At 47.0% G+C, this 21,786-nt stretch overlaps 1 long non-coding RNA gene across 1 annotated transcript in view; it reads left to right on the forward strand.

The window, feature by feature from the left end:
* Positions 1-327: 327 nt before the first annotated feature.
* LOC134988401 (uncharacterized) overlaps positions 328-21,786 on the forward strand; it is a 41,022-nt gene continuing 19,563 nt past the window's right edge. Inside the window, exon 1 of the long non-coding RNA XR_010193883.1 lies at positions 328-796. This is a non-coding gene — a long non-coding RNA (uncharacterized LOC134988401). The remainder of the gene's footprint in view (positions 797-21,786) is intronic.

Consider the following 21,786-nt stretch of genomic DNA (forward strand, 5'->3'; position numbering starts at 1 on the left):
CGGCAATGGAATTTTCCCCAAAGAATCTGACTTTATTTATCTGGATAAAATAATTAGCAAAGATATTCATGGGGACATCTAGCTTTTGTTTTAAGTGTCTTATTCTCAGTCAATTACACAATTTTCAAATAATTTATATATATATTGTGGCAGGAGAGATACTTTGCCACCTGTAAGCTACACACAGGGTCCTTGGGGTGGATGGGAAGTGTGGATGGACCGGGTTCCCATCCATTTGGCCCAGACCAGGTCTTATAGGCTTCTTAGCCCAAGAAGCTGCTTCATCTGCCAGCACCTGGGTGCTGGGTGTAAAGCAGAGTCACTCCCATGAGTCAGGGCTCCTGAAGGCAGTTAGTGTCCAGGTGATAGGCCTGCTAGGGACAGTGGGATCTGGAGGGCTGGGTCACTAGTGTCAGGATACCGGGACCTGAAGGGTTCCTTATTACGTAAGAGAGAGTGAGGCAGGGCCTAACCTCCCTGGTAGTTTATACTAAAGACAGTGATCTTTGTTTTATGTGTATCTTTGTTTCTGAGCTACCTGAATAAAAGGTATTTGTTGTTTTTGCACAAGCCTGGAGTCGGTCGTTGGTGGAATTTTTGTAGCAGAGCACATTCTAGCAAGTCTCCTGTTACAAATGGCGCCTGAACAGGGACCCTTCTGCTAGTCGTGTCACACATGGCAGAGGACCCAACAGCCGCAAGGTAGCGTCACACATACCAGCGAACTCCAGACCAAGCTGAGCATCAGTACCAGACCAAGGGTGTTGAGAGTAGTGGTTAAACCCAACCCCAAAAGGTAAAAATAATTATATGTTTTGTTTAAACTGAATGAGTTTGATTTTGGTGCAAAGGTTTGCATTGGCAGCAAAGAGGTTAAACAAGGTGCATGGCCTGTCCGGTCTTATATGCTTTGCACCATTCGTTGAAAGTAGCTGTTCTGATTTGCTCTAAGGGTTAGCAAGCAGCTGCTAATTTATGACTGCATTTCTTTTCCAAGCTTATTTTTACCTGTGCCTGCAAAATCTAGTAAAGGGAGTCTGGTGCCCTTGTTAATTAGCTCATTAAGACCAATCAAGCAAAGTTGAAACCTTTTATAAATGTGATTCTATTTAAATAGAGAAATTTTGTGGCACTATGTGTCCCAGCAATCCCTGAGTTCTAGTTTTGAGAGCCTGTAGGGAGCAGTTGTTTATTTGCACTACCAGTGTAAGGTATTTGTGATCACTATGTACGTGCTACCTTTCAGTGCTTTGCTAAAAGCTTAATCTGTGCTAAAAAAAAAAAAAGGAATTTTTATTTTCCCTTTCACTTACAGTTTTCAAAGGTAACAGGGTGAATAAAGATTTTCAGATATACAGCATATTCTGAAGTGTCTCTTCAAATGGGTAACAAAAAGAGAATTCATGCTAAAAAAAACGAAAGGGGTGACAGCTCTAATACCTCAGGTCAGGAACTTATGTGACCCTATTAAAGCCCAACAGTCGGAGAGTGAAGAGGAGAGCTTATTGGGGAGTAATCCAGATCTTGGGGAAGATTTTAGCATGGAACCTTTTTTTTGGTGTCGCATGATAAATTACCTTGAAAGCAATGTCCAAAAGCTGGAGGAGAAGGAATCTCTTTTGTCTGACTCTCTGACCAAATTGGGAAGGAGTAGAGAAGAGATTGCAAAACTCTCAGACCAGGGGGTAAATTTACTAAGGTGGGAGATTTTTAGAACTGGTGATGTTGCCCATGGCAGCCAATCAGATTCTACTTACCATTTATCTAGCTGCTTCTAGCAGATAATAGATATAATCTGATTGGTTGCTATGGGCAACATCACCAGTTCTGAAAATCTCCCACCTTAGTAAATTTACCCCCAGGTGTCAGAGTTGCAGAAAACCTTGGCAAAGGCTAAACCCAGATCTGAAAACTTTGTAGTACATAGCCAAGGACTATTAGAGGAAATCTCATGTGACCAGACACGATATGGGAGTTTGGTGCTGGCCAATAAGGCTCTTTCGTAAGATTTGGCGGAGCTTCAGGAGGAGGTTTCTAAGCTAAAACCATTGGCTATGCCAAGTTTCAGTTTAGTCACAGGCGTAGCTACACCAATTGCTGAAGACGTTATGCCGAAGTGTATGTATGTATGTATGCATGTATGTATATACAGTATATATATATATATATATATATATATATATATATATATATATATATTGTGTGTAGTTTTTAAATAATTCACTATATATGATGCTTTAGGGCCTACTCATTTTGAGGACAGGGACAGCTATTCCGAAAAACAGCTGTCCCCGCTATCAGTATTACTGCTACAGAGCAGAAGCTTACAGTCCTGTTCACTCTGCATGCTTGACCTGGCTTATGTAGCTGTACCCCGCCTTCGTGGAGAGGACCTTTGCTGTGCGGTGCGTGATGACGTCATCGCGCACCACACATCCTACAACAGTACAGGGGGCGTAACTGACCACGCCCTCTGTGTGAAGCCACGCCGCCTAATGCCGCCCAGGGCGCCAGAAGCCCCGGAACCGGCCCTGCCCCCGCCATACTGTGTTATGTAGCTGCCCCCCGCCATACTGTTATGTAGCTGCACCCCGCCATACTGTGTTATGTAGCTGCACCCCGCCATACTGTGTTATGTAGCTGCACCCCGCCATACTGGGTTATGTAGCTGCACCCGCCATACTGTGTTATGTAGCTGCACCCCGCCATACTGTGTTATGTAGCTGCACCCCGCCATACTGTGTTATGTAGCTGCACCCCGCCATACTGTGTTATGTAGCTGCACCCCGCCATACTGTGTTATGTAGCTGCACCCCGCCATACTGTGTTATTCAGCTGCACCCCGCCATACTGTGTTATGTAGCTGCACCCCGCCATACTGTGTTATGTAGCTGCACCCCGCCATACTGTGTTATTCAGCTGCACCCCGCCATACTGTGTTATGTAGCTGCACCCCGCCATACTGTGTTATGTAGCTGCACCCCGCCATACTGGGTTATGTAGCTGCACCCCGCCAAACTGGGTTATGTAGCTGTACCCCGCCATACTGTGTTATGTAGCTGCACCCCGCCATACTGTGTTATGTAGCTGTACCCCGCCATACTGTGTTATGTAACTGCACCCCGCCATACTGGGTTATGTAGCTGCACCCCGCAATACTGTGTTATGTAGCTGCACCCCGCCACTCTGGGTTATGTAGCTGCACCCCGCCACTCTGGGTTATGTAGCTGCACCCCGCCATACTGTGTTATGTAGCTGCACCCCGCCATACTGTGTTATGTAGCTGCACCCCGCCATACTGTGTTATGTAGCTGCACCCCGCTATACTGTGTTATGTAGCTGCACCCCGCCATACTGTGTTATGTAGCTGCACTCCGCCATACTGGGTTATGTAGCTGCACCCCGCCATACTGTGTTATGTAGCTGCACCGCGCCATACTGGGTTATGTAGCTGCACCCCGCCATACTGGGTTATGTAGCTGCACCCCACCATACTGGGTTATGTAGCTGCACCCCGCCATACTAAGTTATGTAGCTGCACCCCGCCATACTGGTATTGTAGCTGCACCCCACAATACTGTGTTATGTAGCTGCACCCCGCCATACTGTGTTATGTAGCTGCACCCCGCCATACTGTGTTATGTAGCTGCACCCTGCCATACTGGGTTATGTAGCTGCACCTCACCACACTGTGTTATGTAGCTGTACACCCCGCCACACTGGGTTATGTAACTGCCCCCCGCCATACTGGGTTATGTAGCTGTACCCCGCCATACTGTGTTATGTAGCTGCACCCCGCCATACTGTGTTATGTAGCTGCACCCCGCCATACTGTGTTATGTAGCTGCACCCCGCCATACTGGGTTATGTAGCTGCACCCCACCATACTGGGTTATGTAGCTGCACCCCGCCATACTGTGTTATGTAGCTGCACCCCGCCATACTGGGTTATGTAGCTGCCCCCAGCCATAATGTGTTATGTAGCTACCCCCCGCCATACTGTGTTATGTAGCTGCCCCCCACCATACTGTGTTATGTAGCTGTACCCCGCCATACTGTGTTATGTAGCTGCACCCCGCCATACAAGGTTATGTAGCTGTACCCCGCCATACTGGGTTATGTAGCTGCACCACGCCATACTGTGTTATGTAGCTGCACCCCGCCATACAAGGTTATGTAGCTGCACCCCGCCATACTGTGTTATGTAGCTGCACCCCGCCATACTGTGTTATGTAGCTGCACCCCGCCATACTGGGTTATGTAGCTGCACCCCACCATACTGGGTTATGTAGCTGCACCTCACCATACTGTGTTATGTAGCTGCACCCCGCCATACTGGGTTATGTAGCTGCACCCTGTCATACTGGGTTATGTAGCTGCACCCCGCCATACTGGGTTATGTAGCTACACCCTGTCATACTGTGTTATGTAGCTGCAACCCGCCATACTGGGTTATGTAACTGCCCCCTGCCATACTGGGTTATGTATCTGCACCCCGCCATACTGGGTTATGTATCTGCACCCCGCCATACTGGGTTATGTAGCTGTACCCCGCCATACTGGGTTATGTAGCTGCACCTCGCCATACTGGGTTATGTAACTGCACCTTAGCATATTGTGTTATGTAGCTGCACCCCGCCACACTGGGTTATGTAACTGCCCCCCGCCACACTGGGTTATGTAGCTGTACCCCGCCATACTGTGTTATGTAGCTGCACCCCGCCATACTGTGTTATGTAGCTGCACCCCGCCATACTGTGTTATGTAGCTGCACCCCGCCATACTGGGTTATGTAGCTGCACCCCACCATACTGGGTTATGTAGCTGCACCCCGCCATACTGGGTTATGTAGCTGCACCCCGCCATACTGGGTTATGTAGCTGCCCCCAGCCATAATGTGTTATGTAGCTGCCCCCCGCCATACTGTGTTATGTAGCTGCACCCCGCCTTACTGGGTTATGCAGCTGTACCCCGCCATACTGTGTTATGTAGCTGCACCCCGCCATACTGGGTTATGTAGCTGTACCCCGCCATACTGGGTTATGTAGCTGTACCCCGCCATACTGTGTTATGTAGCTGCACCCCGCCATACTGGGTTATGTAGCTGCACCCCGCCCTACTGGGTTATGTAGCTGCACCCCGCCATACAAGGTTATGTAGCTGTACCCCGCCATACTGGGTTATGTAGCTACACCCCGCCATACTGGGTTATGTAGCTGCACCCCGCCATACTGGGTTATGTAGCTGCACCCCGCCATACTGTGTTATGTAGCTGCACCCCGCCATACTGTGTTATGTAGCTGCACCCCGCCATACTGGGTTATGTAGCTGCACCCCACCATACTGGGTTATGTAGCTGCACCTCACCATACTGTGTTATGTAGCTGCACCCCGCCATACTGGGTTATGTAGCTGCACCCTGTCATACTGGGTTATGTAGCTGCACCCCGCCATACTGGGTTATGTAGCTGCACCCCGCCATACTGTGTTATGTAGCTGCACCCCGCCATACTGGGTTATGTAGCTGTACCCCGCCATACTGTGTTATGTAACTGCACACCGCCATACTGGGTTATGTAGCTGCACCGCGCCATACTGGGTTATGTAGCTGCCCCCCGCCATACTGTGTTATGTAGCTGTACCCCGCCATACTGTTATGTAGCTGCACCCCGCCATACTGTGTTATGTAGCTGCACCCCGCCATACAGGGTTTTGTAGCTGTACCCCGCCATACTGGGTTATGTAACTGCACCCCGTCATACTGGGTTATGTAGCTGCACCCCGCCATACTGGGTTATGTAGCTGCACCCCGCCATACTGGGTTATGTAGCTGCACCCCGCCATACTGGGTTATGTAGCTGCACCCTGTCATACTGGGTTATGTAGCTGCACCCCGCCATACTGTGTTATGTAGCTGCACCCCGCCATACTGGGTTATGAGCTGCACCCCGCCATACTGGGTTATGTAGCTGCCCCCCGCCATACTGTGTTATGTAGCTGCCCCCCGCCATACTGTGTTATGTAGCTGCACCCCGTTATACTGTGTTATGTAGCTGCACCCCGCCATACTGGGTTATGTAGCTGCACCCCGCCATACTGTGTTATGTAGCTGCACCCCGCCATACTGGGATATGTAGCTGCACCCCGCCATACTGGGTTATGTAACTGTACACCGCCATACTGGGTTATGTAGCTGCACCGCGCCATACTGGGTTATGTAGCTGCACCCCGCCATACTGGGTTATGTAGCTGCACCCTGCCATACTTGGTTATGTAGCTGCACCCCGCCATACTGGGTTATGTAGCTGCACCCCGCCATACTGGGTTATGTAGCTGCACCCCGCCATACTGGGTTATGTAGCTGCACCTTGCCATACTGGGTTATGTAGCTGCACCCCACCATATTGGGTTATGTAGCTGTACCCCGCCATACTGGGTTATGTAGCTGCACCCCGCTGCTATTGGGTTATGTAGCTGCCCCCCGCCATATTGGGTTATGTAGCTGCACCCCGCCATACTGGATTATGTAGCTGCACCCCGCCATATTGGGTTATGTAACTGCACCCTGCCATCAGTTCATTGTCTGCTTACTGTACATTCCTCCTTACATTATGGGGCTAGCAGCGTTATCTGCAGCTATTTCCCTCTGTGGGATGAATAATGGAGAGAAGTGCGGCACAGCGTACAGATATATATGTGTGATTGGAAATTTAATTCATGACTTAGGGCGACGCAGGCTGCTCCCTCATCACAGCTGGTATTGTAGCCAGAAGCAGGGCTCCAGTAGCCGCACATAGAACTGTGTTTTATATACACACTAAATGCATCACTGTGTACAGCCCAGCAGGTGCTATAACATTTTACCCTCCTTTGAATTTTGTATATTGCTATGAGGGTGCTGCCTTCTTTTTGGACCAAACAAGTGTGGTTCGTCCCACAATAACATTATATAGCATTAGTGTAGGGGTGGCGGGCACTATTAAGCCTGGGCTTGTTGGAGGGGTTTATGCCGCCATTCCCCGGTTCAGCTTCGCGGTGCTGCAAATACTATTTATTTATTTTTTCAAATTTCCAAGGGGGTGTGGTCACGTCTCTTGTGATTAAGCTACAACCTAAAAGTACACAGGCATGGCCTGCTCTCTGCGGTCTTGATGTTGTGTGCGCTTTTGCGTGCACCTCACAAACAGCCCCTCGGTGTCATAAGTGTGCACCTGCTGGATCTTGGATTGTGTATGGTGCAGATGTGTAGCTCCCTTAAATGTATTTTATATTAGTGTTTGCAGCCCCCCCCCCCCATTGGTAACTTGTATATCTGTCTGTATATATTTATAACTATCTATATAGGAAACTCAAGCAATCACAGTGAGAACATCCAAACTGCACACATAGAGCTCAGGAATTGAACTCGTGACCTCAGTGCTGCGAGGTAATAATGAGGGACAGAATATGGCGCAGTCAAACCCTCAAAAGTAAAAAGTAATACACATTGGGCCCTCATTCCGAGTTGTTCGCTCGCTAGCTGCTTTTAGCAGCATTGCACACGCTAAGCCCCCGCCCTCTGGGAGTGTATCTTAGCTTAGCAGAATAGCGAACGAAAGATTAGCAGTTCTGCTACTAAATAATTCCCTGCAGTTTCTGAGTAGCTCCAGACCTACTCCTAGATTGCGATCAGCTCGGTCTGTTTAGTTCCTGGTTTGACGTCACAAACACGCCCTGCGTTCGTCCAGCCACTCCCCCATTTCTCCAGACACTCCTGCGTTTTTTCCTGGCACGCCAGCGTTTTTTAGCACACTCCCTGAAAACGCCAAGTTGCCGCCCAGAAACACCCACTTCCTGTCAATCACACTACGATCACTCGAGCGTTGAAAAAACGTCGCTTGAGCTTGTGTAAAACTACAAAGTTTTGTGATAAATTACTTAGCGTATGCACGCTGCATACCATGCGCATGTGCATTTTCCACCTAATCGCTGCGTTCCGAAAAACGGCAATGAGCAAACAACTCGGAATGACCACCATTATTCATTTCAGCCTCCAGCGTTGTTAATGCATAACTTAGTTATATTCAATTCCCTATTATATATTGATCTTAATTTATTATTTAATACAGTCTTTGTTTCTTTATATGTTATATGTTAATACATTTTTATATTTTTATCTTTGGATAACGCAGTTATTGAATTATTAAAATGAAAGCTATACTGTATAGACGAAGGAAAAGATATACACAGACAGTGGGGGTCATTCCGAGTTGTTCGCTCGTTATTTTTTTCTCGCAACGGAGCGATTAGTCGCTAATGCGCATGCGCAATGTCCGCAGTGCGACTGCGCCAAGTAAATTTGCTATGCAGTTAGGAATTTTACTCACGGCATTACGAGGTTTTTTCTTCGTTCTGGTGTTCGTAATGTGATTGACAGGAAGTGGGTGTTTCTGGGCGGAAACTGGCCGTTTTATGGGTGTGTGCGAAAAAACGCTACCGTTTCTGGGAAAAACGCGGGAGTGGCTGGAGAAACGGAGGAGTGTCTGGGCGAACGCTGGGTGTGTTTGTGACGTCAAACCAGGAACGAAACTGACTGAACTGATCGCAGTTGCCGAGTAAGTGTGGAGCTACTCAGAAACTGCTAAGAAGTGTCTATTCGCAATTCTGCTAATCTTTCGTTCGCAATTTTGATAAGCTAAGATTCACTCCCAGTAGGCGGCGGCTTAGCGTGTGCAAATCTGCTAAAAGCAGCTAGCGAGCGAACAACTCGGAATGACCCCCAGTGTCTGTAAATAGAAAATAAGCTGCTAACAGAAAACTGCTTGATGTGTCTGCGAGAGGCTTCCATATTTATTTGTTTAGCGTAAGTAATCGCTGTGCGTGACAGAATGTTACCCAGCACCACAGAGAGTTCTATTCGCTGATGGAATTGATGTCAGTCGCTACATATGTTTCCAGGCCTCATGTGCTCCAAGAAATGTATCGGAATGTTGAAATCTCCTATATAATTGCCCAGATCTGTCACTCTGTGACTGTGTGGCTAACGCTGGGTGGAGTCACAATGCTGGGTGGAGTCACAATGCTGGGTGGAGTCACAATGCTGGGTGGAGTCACAATGCTGGGTGGAGTCACAGCGCTAGGCGGAGTCAGAGTCATAGAGTCACAGATCTGGCCAAATAGATAGGAGATATCTCAGCTCCTCCTATTACTGCTCTGGAAGCTCAGTAACATTTGTACAGGAGACAACTGAGAAGCAGTCACTCAGGAAACAACACCCGCCCTCCTGCCCCCCTCCACTCAGGGGTGCGCCCCCGCTGTCTCATGGCTCTCACTACACTGGCTGTGCGCTTCTGGCTACCCCGCTCTCTCAGCACACTGGCTGCACGCTCCCTGCGGCTCCCCCACTCGCTCTACACTGGCTGCGCATTCCCGGCTCCCCCGCTGACAGGAAGGGAGCGGGGTGCACGGGCGCATGCCCCCTGGAATAGTGGCTGTCCGGGAGCACACAGCGTAGTGCATAGAGCATTGCCCATAAAGTTTGGGACACAATGTCGGGGACAGCGAATGTTTCGGCCATGAAGTAGGTAGTGCAGCAGCTGCGGCTGGAGGCCAATCTCAACCGTGTGAGAGCTGAGACCTCAAACTTTGTGTGTGTGTGGGGTGAGCGTGTGTGTGTGTGGGGGGAGCATGTGTATGGAGAGAGGGCTCCCCCGAGACTTCTGTTATGTGCACATATTGTACATTGCGCCGGACAATGACGCTGACAGCGGAAAAAGCGGTTGCAGCGGAAATCGCAAGAAGATTGACTGCAGGAAGGCATTCCAGGGCGTCAACTGACCGTTGGAGGCCGTTTTCAGGGAGTGGTAAGAAAAACGCAGGCATGTCCAGGCGAACGGAGGGTGGATGTCTGACGTCAAAGCCGAGCCCATCATTGCTGGATCTGTCGCACAGGGTAAGTATGTCCAGGGCGGGTCTTGTGTTGCAGGAAACTTTTTTAGCATAGCAGGGCTGCACAAGCGATCGCATCCCTGCTATGCTAAAATACACTCCCCCATAGGCGGACATTAGTTGATCGCACCAGCAGCAAAAAGTTGCTACGTGCGATCAACTCGGAATGAGGGCAGTGGCCTGAAGTGAATCCCAAAAATTAAAATACGTCTTACGGGCGAGTTATGGAGGTGTCATGGGCCGTGTCAGTGAAAGCAGCCGCGTTCTCAGGCGCAGAGCAGCTGCCACAGATGATGTGTTCTGATAGAGAACTTGCATCTACCATAGGACTGGTGGAAGTGTGGATGGTGTGCGTGACTGTGCGTCGACGGTGTGCCAATGGTGGCATCTAACGTATTACGGCATACAGAGACACAGAAAATGGGCATCTCAGTCCTGCCACAGTTAGACGCAGCCCTGTTACACCGAAGAAAGGGCTGATACCGACATCTGCAGTTATCGCAGCCAGGACTCCAGCAACAGACGCAAAAGTGGACGGAGCAGTTTCCACCCCTGAATAAAACCCCTCGGCCACACGTGGATACTCATAGTGAAATTCATCTCTTCCTTTGTTACTAATGTATAGTAAATAAATATCTATGATTACAGAGATTTTTTTCTAGTAACCGATTTATGGTGCATTAAAATTCATAAACGTATTCAATGATCCTTTGTGGTAATATTCCGCATTCTAATAATCACCCAGAACTCGTCGATGCAGAAACTAGACCCTTGAGGAAAACTGCACTTTCTAGTCTATTCAGCACACACATGCATATATAGGTTTATAGACACGTGGGTTACTGCTGAGGTCAACGCATAACACATCTAGCGAAACGCGTCAGATTGAGACCTTTGCTTGTGCAGTGTCAGAGTCTACTGCACTGCAGAGGGGAGGGGGCCGATACGGTACATAGAATAGGTATCTACTGTATGGTGGGTGGGTGTGTGTGTGTGTGTGTAGTATGTACTGTATGTTTATTAATGTGTGTGCATTTGGCCTTTAGTGATTGTGCAGAAATCTCTCTGTCATTATTGTTCTATCCAGAATTCCCAGTCCTTCCCCAACCAGCCTACACAGCGGAATGAATTGGCCATGTTGTCTCAGTTCTATTCATAGATAAAACAAAAATAACATCAGTACTCGCTGTTTATTGCAGATATTAACATCACTTCTACATTGTATAATACTACTATTGTATGCAGTCATTTGTAGTGCTTTTAATGTTGTACAATTAACAATATATTACGCTATTTGTCTTTAAAAAAAATGTACACAATTAAATAAATGTTATTAATGATTAAAATAAAGAAACAGGTAGTGAGTAAAAGTTCTCTGTGGGATGGTAGCGTGGTCTGTGAACTTTTGCCGATCCCAGGCCTGAATGGACCTAATATTACATAGTACATTATACTTAATGGGGAATTAAATTAAATGCGCTATTAAATAGTTCCAGGAATGAGTTCCCGGGGCTATTCAATTAGTTGCAGATTTCTGCCCAAACTCTCCTGAGGTGCTAGCATAAATCCAACAAAACTAATGCCGCACTCGACTAAACGGTATTCTTTAGGTGCGGTAACCTTCATCTCCCGACTTAAGTGCAATGCAGCTAATTGAATAGCTCCAGGCGCTCATTCCCAGTGCTATTCAATAGCGCATTTAATTGAATTCCCCCATAAGAGCCTATATATCCTCACATCATCAACTGAAAATTTTTGGCGTTTGCTTGCGGGAATCAACGCCATCTGCAGATAGCGTTGATTCCTGGTGCTCTGCTCCTTCCTATAGGGATTATGAAGTGGACTGCACAGGCAAGAGCGGCGGGCGTGCGCATACGTGACATCAGCTGGCGCTACAATGGTAACACTGTTACTTCGGCAGCTGTATTGGGGATCGCGGGAACAGATGCTCTTCAGAGCAGCTGTCCGTACACCGGGGTAATATTGAATTGCTCCTGTATTTAAGTATCCATCAACACAACTCATGGTGAGTTGGCTCCTTAATTATCATGGGGCCGCCCAGCCCCCGATAATATATAGGCTCAGAGAGAAATAGAATAATCTCCCCTATCAGACATGGATGCATTTTATATTCTTTTATGTTTTCCTTTTTATTATTTCACTCATGGAAAAATAATATTTCTACAGTAACCCCTGAAATGTCTCCGGATTTTATATCATGAGACAGTGAACATTACAGTCTGCATCCGCCAAGGTTCTCGGGGCTCTGTGTTATATAGAACTGACATTAGAGCCCCATATAAATAAACACATTTTATTTCATTTATGGCCAATGGGTGTCAGTGGGTTAAATCAGGAACTTTGAGAAATCACTTGTCTTTTATGTAGCGGGATTCTAAGAAAATATGCTTCATTTTCCTTTCTTTAATGTACTTCCGAAACTGGGCTAGCACTTTTTTTTATTGAACGTTTAAAGTTTTACTACTGAACTTGGCGCCGGGAGATACGTCTTGGCACTAGAGGTTTTCTAAAACCATTCCAATGGCTTCGCAAAAAAATATTAATCTGAGTGCTGCAGTGCAGTGCCTAGAACAGTGCGAATGGCCGGATAGGATTCCAAGGAATACGTGTTCTTAAAGTAACAATAATGTCATGTGTCATTGTGCACACAGCCATTATTCTCCGAATTGTCTCCAATGAAACAGCGCCCCCGGTGGTCGGAAATGGTTTATTATGCAGTCCGCTTTCCAAAGCAATAATTGTGCAACATAGCATTTTTCCGTGATAGTAAATTCCATATTTTATTTAGAAAGAGTGGACTAAACCTACTGTATAATTTATTTTTATAAGCTTTATTATAATGTCCATTTATAGTATCCATTATAACGCAGATGGTGGAATTCTGGAAAAATATTTTTATTGCAATCCTGCAAATTATGTAACAACTAAGGGGTCTGTCGTAAAGGGATCCAGGTCATGGAGTTTCTACTTTGTTTTTGTTTAACCGATCGCCACACCTCAAACCAGAGGCCTCATTTTGCGGGTTCAAAAAGTTTTGATAATGTTATTTTTTTTTAACTTATGCATTGGTGAAAAGTCAGTAATTGGTTGGAATGCAGAGGAACAATGGGGGTCATTCCGAGTTGATCGCTCGCTAGCTACTTTTAGCAGCCATGCAAATGCATAGTCGCCGCCCACGGGGAAGTGTATTTTCGGTTTGCAAGAGTGCGAACGCATGTGCAGCCGAGTTCTGCAAAACATTTTGTGCAGAACAAGATCAGCCCTGTAGTTACTTATTCTGTGCGATGATTGCTGCGACGAAGATCCCGGAATTGACGTCAGACACCCGCCCAGCAAACGCCTGGACACGCCTGCGTTTTACCAAACACTCCCAAAAAATGGTCAGTTGACACCCATAAACTCCCTCTTCCTATCAATCTCCTTGCGGTCGGCTGTGCGAATGAAATCGTTGCTAGAAGCAGTGCAAAACAACAATGCTCTTTGTACCCGTACGCCCCGCGTGCGCATTGCGGCCCATACGCATGCGTAGTTTTGCCGTTTTTTAAATAATCGCTACGCAGCGAACAACGGCAGCTAGCGATCAACATGAGGGCCAATGTTATACAAGTAAACAGATAAAATAGAAACAAAGAGAGAGAAAAAATATTAAACCGAAAACATTGGAAGAAACAAAAAGTACAGTGAGAAAAACTATTAAATAAAAAAGTATGAAAAAGAAATTCTTGCTACAATGACAATTGCTTTACTGTCTTCATTAACAGCACTGTCGCCATAGACAGTAATACCTCCACTGACTTCAGTGATAGCACTGTCCCCATAGAAAGTAATACCTCCACTGACTTCAGTGATAGCACTGTTCCCATAGAAAGTAATACCTCCACTGACTTCAGTGATAGCACTGTCCCCATAGAAAGTAATACCTCCACTGACTTCAGTGATAGCACTGTTCCCGTAGGAAGTAATACCTCCACTGACTTCAGTGATAGCACTGCACCCATAGAAAGTAATACCTCCACTGACTTCAGTGATAGCACTATTACCATAGAAAGTAATACCTCCACTGACTTCAGTGATAGCACTGTTCCCATAGAAAGTAATACCTCCACTGACTTCAGTGATAGCACTATTACCATAGGAAGTAATACCTCCACTGACTTCAGTGATAGCACTGTCCCCATAGAAAGTAATACCTCCACTGACTTCAGTGATAGCACTGTTCCCGTAGGAAGTAATACCTCCACTGACTTCAGTGATAGCACTGCACCCATAGAAAGTAATACCTCCACTGACTTCAGTGATAGCACTATTACCATAGAAAGTAATACCTCCACTGACTTCAGTGATAGCACTGTTCCCATAGAAAGTAATACCTCCACTGACTTCAGTGATAGCACTATTACCATAGGAAGTAATACCTCCACTGACTTCAGTGATAGCACTGTTCCCATAGAAAGTAATACCTCCACTGACTTCAGTGATAGCACTATTACCATAGAAAGTAATACCTCCACTGACTTCAGTGATAGCACTATTACCATAGAAAGTAATACCTCCACTGGCTTCAGTGATAGCACTGTTCCCATAGAAAGTAATACCTCCACTGGCTTCAGTGATAGCACTGTTCCATAGAAAGTAATACCTCCACTGACTTCAGTGATAGCACTGTTCCCATAGAAAGTAATACCTCCACTGACTTCAGTGATAGCACTGTCCCCATAGAAAGTAATACCTCCACTGACTTCAGTGATAGCACTGTTCCCATAGAAAGTAATACCTCCACTGACTTCAGTGATAGAACTGTCCCCATAGAAAGTAATACCTCCACTGACTTCAGTGATAGCACTGTTCCCATAGAAAGTAATACCTCCACTGACTTCAGTGATAGCACTGCCCCCATAGAAAGTAATAGCTCCACTGACCTCACTGATAGTCCTGTACCCATAGAAAGTAATACCTCCACTGACCTCACTGATAGTCCTGTACCCGTAGAAAGTAATACCTCCACTGACCTCACTGATACTCCTGTACCCGTAGAAAGTAACATGTTGTGTTCCATCTAAGCAGATATATATTTAGATGACCTTTGTAATGTATTGATGCTACTTAAACAGGCATGGCTGAAGAATTGACTTTAATGCATTATTAAGGAGAAAAACATAGATGGCAGAAAATCTGGTGGTTGCATGGAGAGTAGACAGCATGTGTGCCACACACAAAGAGAAAGAATGCAGGTGCATTATTCAAGCATTACTAATTAGAATTGCAATACATATTGCAGTTAAATAAAGGTATTTTGCATAATCTTGGTCAAAATTACGGGCTTACTGTACACACCACTTCACGGTAACCTCATAATGGCTCCACTGACTTCAGTGATAGCACTGTTCCCGTAGGAAGTAATACCTCCACTGACTTCAGTGATAGCACTGTTCCCATAGAAAGTAATACCTCCACTGACTTCAGTGATAGCACTGCCCCCATAGAAAGTAATACCTCCACTGACTTCAGTGATAGCACTGTTCCCATAGAAAGTAATACCTCCACTGACTTCAGTGATAGCACTATTACCATAGGAAGTAATACCTCCACTGACTTCAGTGATAGCACTATTACCATAGGAAGTAATACCTCCACTGACTTCAGTGATAGCACTGTTCCCATAGAAAGTAATACCTCCACTGACTTCAGTGATAGCACTGTTCCCATAGAAAGTAGTACCTCCACTGACTTCAGTGATAGCACTGTTCCCATAGAAAGTAATACCTCCACTGACTTCAGTGATAGCACTGCCCCCATAGAAAGTAATACCTCCACTGACTTCAGTGATAGCACTGTTCCCATAGAAAGTAATACCTCCACTGACTTCAGTGATAGCACTATTACCATAGGAAGTAATACCTCCACTGACTTCAGTGATAGCACTATTACCATAGGAAGTAATACCTCCACTGACTTCAGTGATAGCACTGTTCCCATAGAAAGTAATACCTCCACTGACTTCAGTGATAGCACTATTACCATAGGAAGTAATACCTCCGCTGACTTCAGTGATAGCACTGTCCTCTACAGGGGTGAAAATTAAATGTGTCAAAAATGTTAGATAAAAAAGAAACAATTAAGAGTGCTATAAAGTGCTGAGGTAAGTGTTAAATTGTAACACCTTTAAGTGTCCCAGCCAAAGCAATTCTGGGGGCCCCACACCCCAAAACTCACCCCACAACTGACGTGCTATATAAATGTATACAGGTCTTAACTCTAGCAGTGCGTTTTGCATGTACACTTGAAGGCCAGAAACCTCTTGAGCCTGGAGTAGCACCCCTCCCGCCTGGTCCCTATTTGTTTTTAAATAGGTATCCTAGCATTTGCTGACTGCACATTGAATGGCATCGTGGATAAGGCTGTTATTTTGGCCAAGATTATGCAAAAAAAACTCTAATTGCAAAATGTATTACAATTCTATTTAGTATTGTTGGAATAGCGCACCTGCATTCTTTCTCTTTGTAATAGACGCTTCCTTTTGCATCTTTTGTGTGCAGAATCACCACATTGATTCTTTCCAATAGCCGGCTGAATATACAGGCGTACTGTGTGCTGGCTGTATCATCGTTGTACTGTACCTGTGACTACCGCCGACATAATAAAAATGTTACAGCGTCTGAAAGGTATCCGGACTCCAGGTCGACAACAAAAAGGTTGACACACCTTAGGTCGACGCCAATTGGTCGACACACCTTTGGTCGACATGGACAAAATGTCGACAGGAACAAGGTCGACATGGAAAAAGGTCGACATAATTTTTTTATGTTTTTTTCCCCCGAACCTTTTCATACTTAACGATCCACGTGGACTACGATTGGAACGGTAATCTGTGCCGAGCAAAGCGGAGCGGAGCGAAGGCACCATGCGAGGGGACGCGGTGCACTAATTGGGGTTCCCGGTCACTCTACGAAGAAAACGACACCAAAAAAACATTAAAAACTCATGTCGACCTTTTTCCATGTCGACCTTGTTCTGGTCGACCTTTTGTCCATGTCGACCTAAGGTGTGTCGACCAATTGGCGTCGACCTAAGGTGTGTCGACCGTTTTGTTGTCGACCCTGAGTCCCAGACCCCGTCTGAAAATAAGAAAACGTTCAATATATAAATGGTCAGAATTTATATCCGTACAACTAATTAGCACGACCTGAACTGACTCCCGCACACTGGTATAAGATGTATTACCGGATCAGATTTATTTACTTTTTTAAAAGTTTAAGGCCAATTACCCAGCGGTGTAATAAATCACAGCTTTTACTGGCATTTTGTAAATGCTAGTGGTAGCATGTAGGTGGGTAAGGTGATGTAGCCATTTGTCCCAGTAACCCCACAGCCGCTGCCATTGCACTTGCTCGCTGAAACACTTGCATTATCGCAACATTTGTCTCCTACTTCTCCTTCACCTTCCATGGTGCAAGCGCTCGTTACCGCTGTATGTGACGCGTGATAATCATTTGACTTGCAGCGTCATTGGCGCTTGTAGCATTTACCTAGCGTAACTGTGCAACACACTTTATAAAGCTTCCCTGCCAACTGCACATCAAACAGGTATCTGAGCACGTGACACACAAGTATGCAGCACGCCCCAAAAAGGGGGGGTGGCCTATTGGGAAGGGGGCATGATCTCGCTTTGTCTGGTGTTTTTTCATACGGCAATAGTAATTAATGCTCAACGAGCCTGATTTAGCATTAATTACTATTGCCTTTTGGAAAACATTGGTCAAAGCCACTGACTGTCTGCGGCATTGAAAATCCGACGTTTAGTAAATCTGACCCAAGAAGTTCATTTAAATGTATAACAAAAATCTGTTTCTCCCAACAACGGCATGTGTGGTAATAACTGTACATGGCAAGTTGCACATGTGTGTGCGACTGTGTCTGCATCTGTGTAAATGGGGGCTCACATGCAGCATCTCACGCACAGTTCTGTTGTGCTTCATCTGAGACTTTGTACATCTGTTATATTGATTCCTATGCGGATACAGTTGCAGACCAGCGTCTCTAGTACACTGTGAGGGGTGTTTTGCTGAATAAGATGCAAAACAGACAAATGTGGGACACTACTCCTTTTGGAGCATCTCAGTCGCACCGGGCGTCTTGCGCCATATGGTATATAGATGCTAAGTGTATGAGAACATATATGTATTATGCACCTAATTCAGTAAGGATTGCAAATTCTGCTAATTGTAATTAGCAGAATTTGCGATCCTTTGGATCGCATGCTGGTGGCCGCCCATCACTGGGCAAGGCCGCCCAGCTTGCGTCCCGCCGCCTCCCCCCTTTCAACAAGCAGAAATTGCGAACGCAATAGCTGCGCTTGCAGGATGCCAGCCGCCATGTTCTTGATCGTGGTGGCTGTGTGTGATGTCACACAGCCACCGTGATCACGCCCCCAACAACCCCCTGTTTGCGCCGCACCAGCCTCCGTTCGCGCTGCACCGCCCCCCCCCGCAACGCTCTGTCTCCGCACTGGAAATGGAGCGATGGCCTCCCCATCCCCCCACCCCGCATTTTCTGCGCCCCCCCCATGGGCAGGACGGGCGCTGTACATGCTACTGCGCAGCGATCATAATAATTCCGGTTGTATCGCGATATGCGATCCAACCTGAATTAGCCCCTATATGCACAAATAACTAAGTTGGTCATTCCGAGTTGATCGCTCGCTAGCTGTTTTTAGCAGCCGTGCAAACGCTATACCGCCGCCCACTGGGAGTGTATTTTAGCTTAGCAGAAGTGTGAACGAAAGGATCGCAGAGCGGCGGCAAACTTTTCTTGTGCAGTTTTTGAGAAGCTTCAGACCTACTCAGCGCTTGCGATGACTTCAGACTGTTCAGTTCCTGTTTTGACGTCACAAACACTCCCTGCGTTCACCCAGCCACGCCTGCGTTATTCCTGGTGTGAAGATACGGATTCTCTGATCACTCAGGTAAACAGTTTAGTAAAGTGGCAAATGCCCTTTATTGTAAATATACACACACAGTACACTAAAACAGTAACTATTACATGCCAGGATGGTATCTTACTTACTAAGTCCCCACAGTAGTTTAGAATTACAGTCTCCTGCCAGCCTGCCAGCAGTAGTTCTGAGTCCCCTGGTCTGGGATACCAGCTCACACAGTGCCCTTTTCCACTGACGGCACCGCAATGCCTAGTCGGTGTCTCCACTACAGAGGTACATCCACTCTCTCTGTCCTTCTGTGTAGATCTCACCCTCAGTGCACGTCCAGTAGCCTCTTGAAACCAGCAGATCCCAACGATGCTTCTAGGCCTCAGCACACTGGCAGCACTCTCTTACCAGTAGCTTTCAGAAGCCAAACACATCACTCCTCTCAGGCCAGGAACTTCCGTGCACACTCTGTTTCCATAGCCTCTGTTATCCTCAAACCTTTGTCTGTCCTACCATAAGGCGACACCTTCTGGCTCTGTATTGGGTGGGTTACATTAAAGGGGCTGACTACAGAACACTTTCAGATAGACCTACTTTAACATGTCCAGGCATGTCCTCTAGCACACAATAGATGTTAACTAAATGAACCTTAATTAATCTGATTGTGTAGCCTGGAATCCATTGTGTGGGGAAGAATGAGGGGTTTGTATGGACTGACATCTGAGACTGGCTGTATCTCCAACAGCAAACAAACAGGTTATCAAAGCAGTCACATGGGGGGGAGGGGACACACACATTATTTTACAAACTATAATACAATAACCAATACATTCATATATATAAATCTTCATATGCAGTCTGTACAAAATATCAGGCTAGACATATTATTCCCTGATAAGCACAAACACATATAACAGGGGGATAATGTTTCACAATAATATGTGATGTCCAGTTCTATTGGGAATCCAGGCAGCATGCTGTATAGGTGATAACCAGTGGTGCAAGTGGGCGGGTACGGGTGGGTACGGCGTACCCGTAAGAATTTAGCCGTGGGTACGCCGTACCCACACCGACGGGCCGCCGCTCCTCGCACCGCCGCTGATTTGAGGGAAGGAGAGCGCAGCCTGTGCCTCTCCTTCCCCTCAGTCTCCGGCGGGTGTCATAGTTTAATTCAGCGCCGATCCGTGAGCCAATCAGAGCTCGCGGTGCGAGCTCTGATTGGCTCACGGATCGGCGCTGAATTAAACCGTGAGACACCCGCCGAAGACTGAGGGGAAGGAGAGGCACAGGCTGCGCTCTCCTTCCCTCACACAGGACGCCAGCAGCAGCGGTGAGCAGGGGGGGGGGCAGGGGCATGTTATACCTGGCACTGGGGGATATCTGGCACTGGGGGGGCATTTCTATCTGGCACTGGGGGATATCTGGCACTGGGGGGGCATTTCTATCTGGCACTGGGGGATATCTGGCACTGGGGCTGGGGGGCATATATACCTGGCACTGGGGGATATCTGGCACTGGGGGGCATATATACCTGGCACTGGGGGATATCTGGCACTGGGGGGCATATATACCTGGCACTGGGGGATATCTGGCACAGGGGGGCATGTATACCTGGCACTGGGGGATATCTGGCACAGGGGGGCATGTATACCTGGCACTGGGGAATATCTGGCACAGGGGGGCATGTATACCTGGCACTGGGGGATATCTGGCACTGGGGGGGCATGTATACCTGGCACTGGGGGCATATCTGGCACTGTAGGGGCATTTCTGTATCTGGCACGGGGGGCAATGTATATCTGACACAGTGGGGGCATTTGTGTATCTGGCACTGTGGGGCAATGTATATCTGGCACTGTGGGGCAACGTGTATCTGACACTGCGAGGCAATGTATATCTGGCACTCTGGGGGCATTTCTGTATCTGGCACTGTGGGGCAATGTGTATCTGGCACTGTTAGTCAATGTGTATCTGGCACTGTGGGGCAATGTATATCTGGCACTGTGGGGCAACGTGTATCTGGCACAATTGGGGTCATACGTGTATCTGCCCCTCCCCCATATGTGTATCACGCCCCCATTTTCATTGGCCACGCCCCATGTGGCATTTGGCCACACCCATTTTTTTGCGCGCGCGCCTTCGGCGCGCGCTCACAGTACCCGTGAGACATTTTTTCTACTTGCACCACTGGTGATAACCAAGTTCTGTCCTGTCTCTTTACACTAACGCACTGAATCCAGAAACAGGCTGGCGAAAAGTACTCCTCATGAGCCAGCTGGGCTGCGTCCGTTACACCTGGCACGCCTGCGTTTTTCCAAACACTCCCTGAAAATGGTCAGTTGACACCAAGAAACGCCCTCTTCCTGTCAATCACTCTGCGGCCAGCAGTGCGACTGAAAAGCTTCGCTAGACCATGTGTGAAACTACATCGTTCATTGCAATTGTACAACACACGTGTGCATTGCGCCGCATACGCATGCGCAGAAGTGCAGATTTTGTGCCTCATCACTGCACAGCGAACGAATGCAGCTAGCGATCAACTCAGAATGACCCCCTAAGGACACCCTGTAACAATGTAGTCAGACCCCTAGAAGTCTTTTTGTGACTACTGGGCTTAGTACAAGGGGCTCGTCTGGATTAAACGCCTGCTTGTTTTTACTTTTTAACTTGACGAGACTTTGTTTTTTGAGGTCTCACCAGTTTCTCTCCAAATGTCACTTTCACTTTATTTTCACGGCTAAATTAATGACATGTATCAAACAGTTTTCACGTCTTGCATCACACATTCTGTTTTCTATCCTCCTGTGTACATCGGCTAATTTATGTGACTCTGTGAGTTTGGGAACTTCCAGTTTTGATTCCCTCAAGCGGAACGACCCTGTCGCAGGCGCTGTCCCCTCTGCCTAATTACCATT

The sequence above is a fragment of the Pseudophryne corroboree genome, chromosome 2 (genome assembly GCF_028390025.1).
Source record: "Pseudophryne corroboree isolate aPseCor3 chromosome 2, aPseCor3.hap2, whole genome shotgun sequence".
Classification (NCBI taxonomy): Eukaryota; Metazoa; Chordata; class Amphibia; order Anura; family Myobatrachidae; genus Pseudophryne; species Pseudophryne corroboree.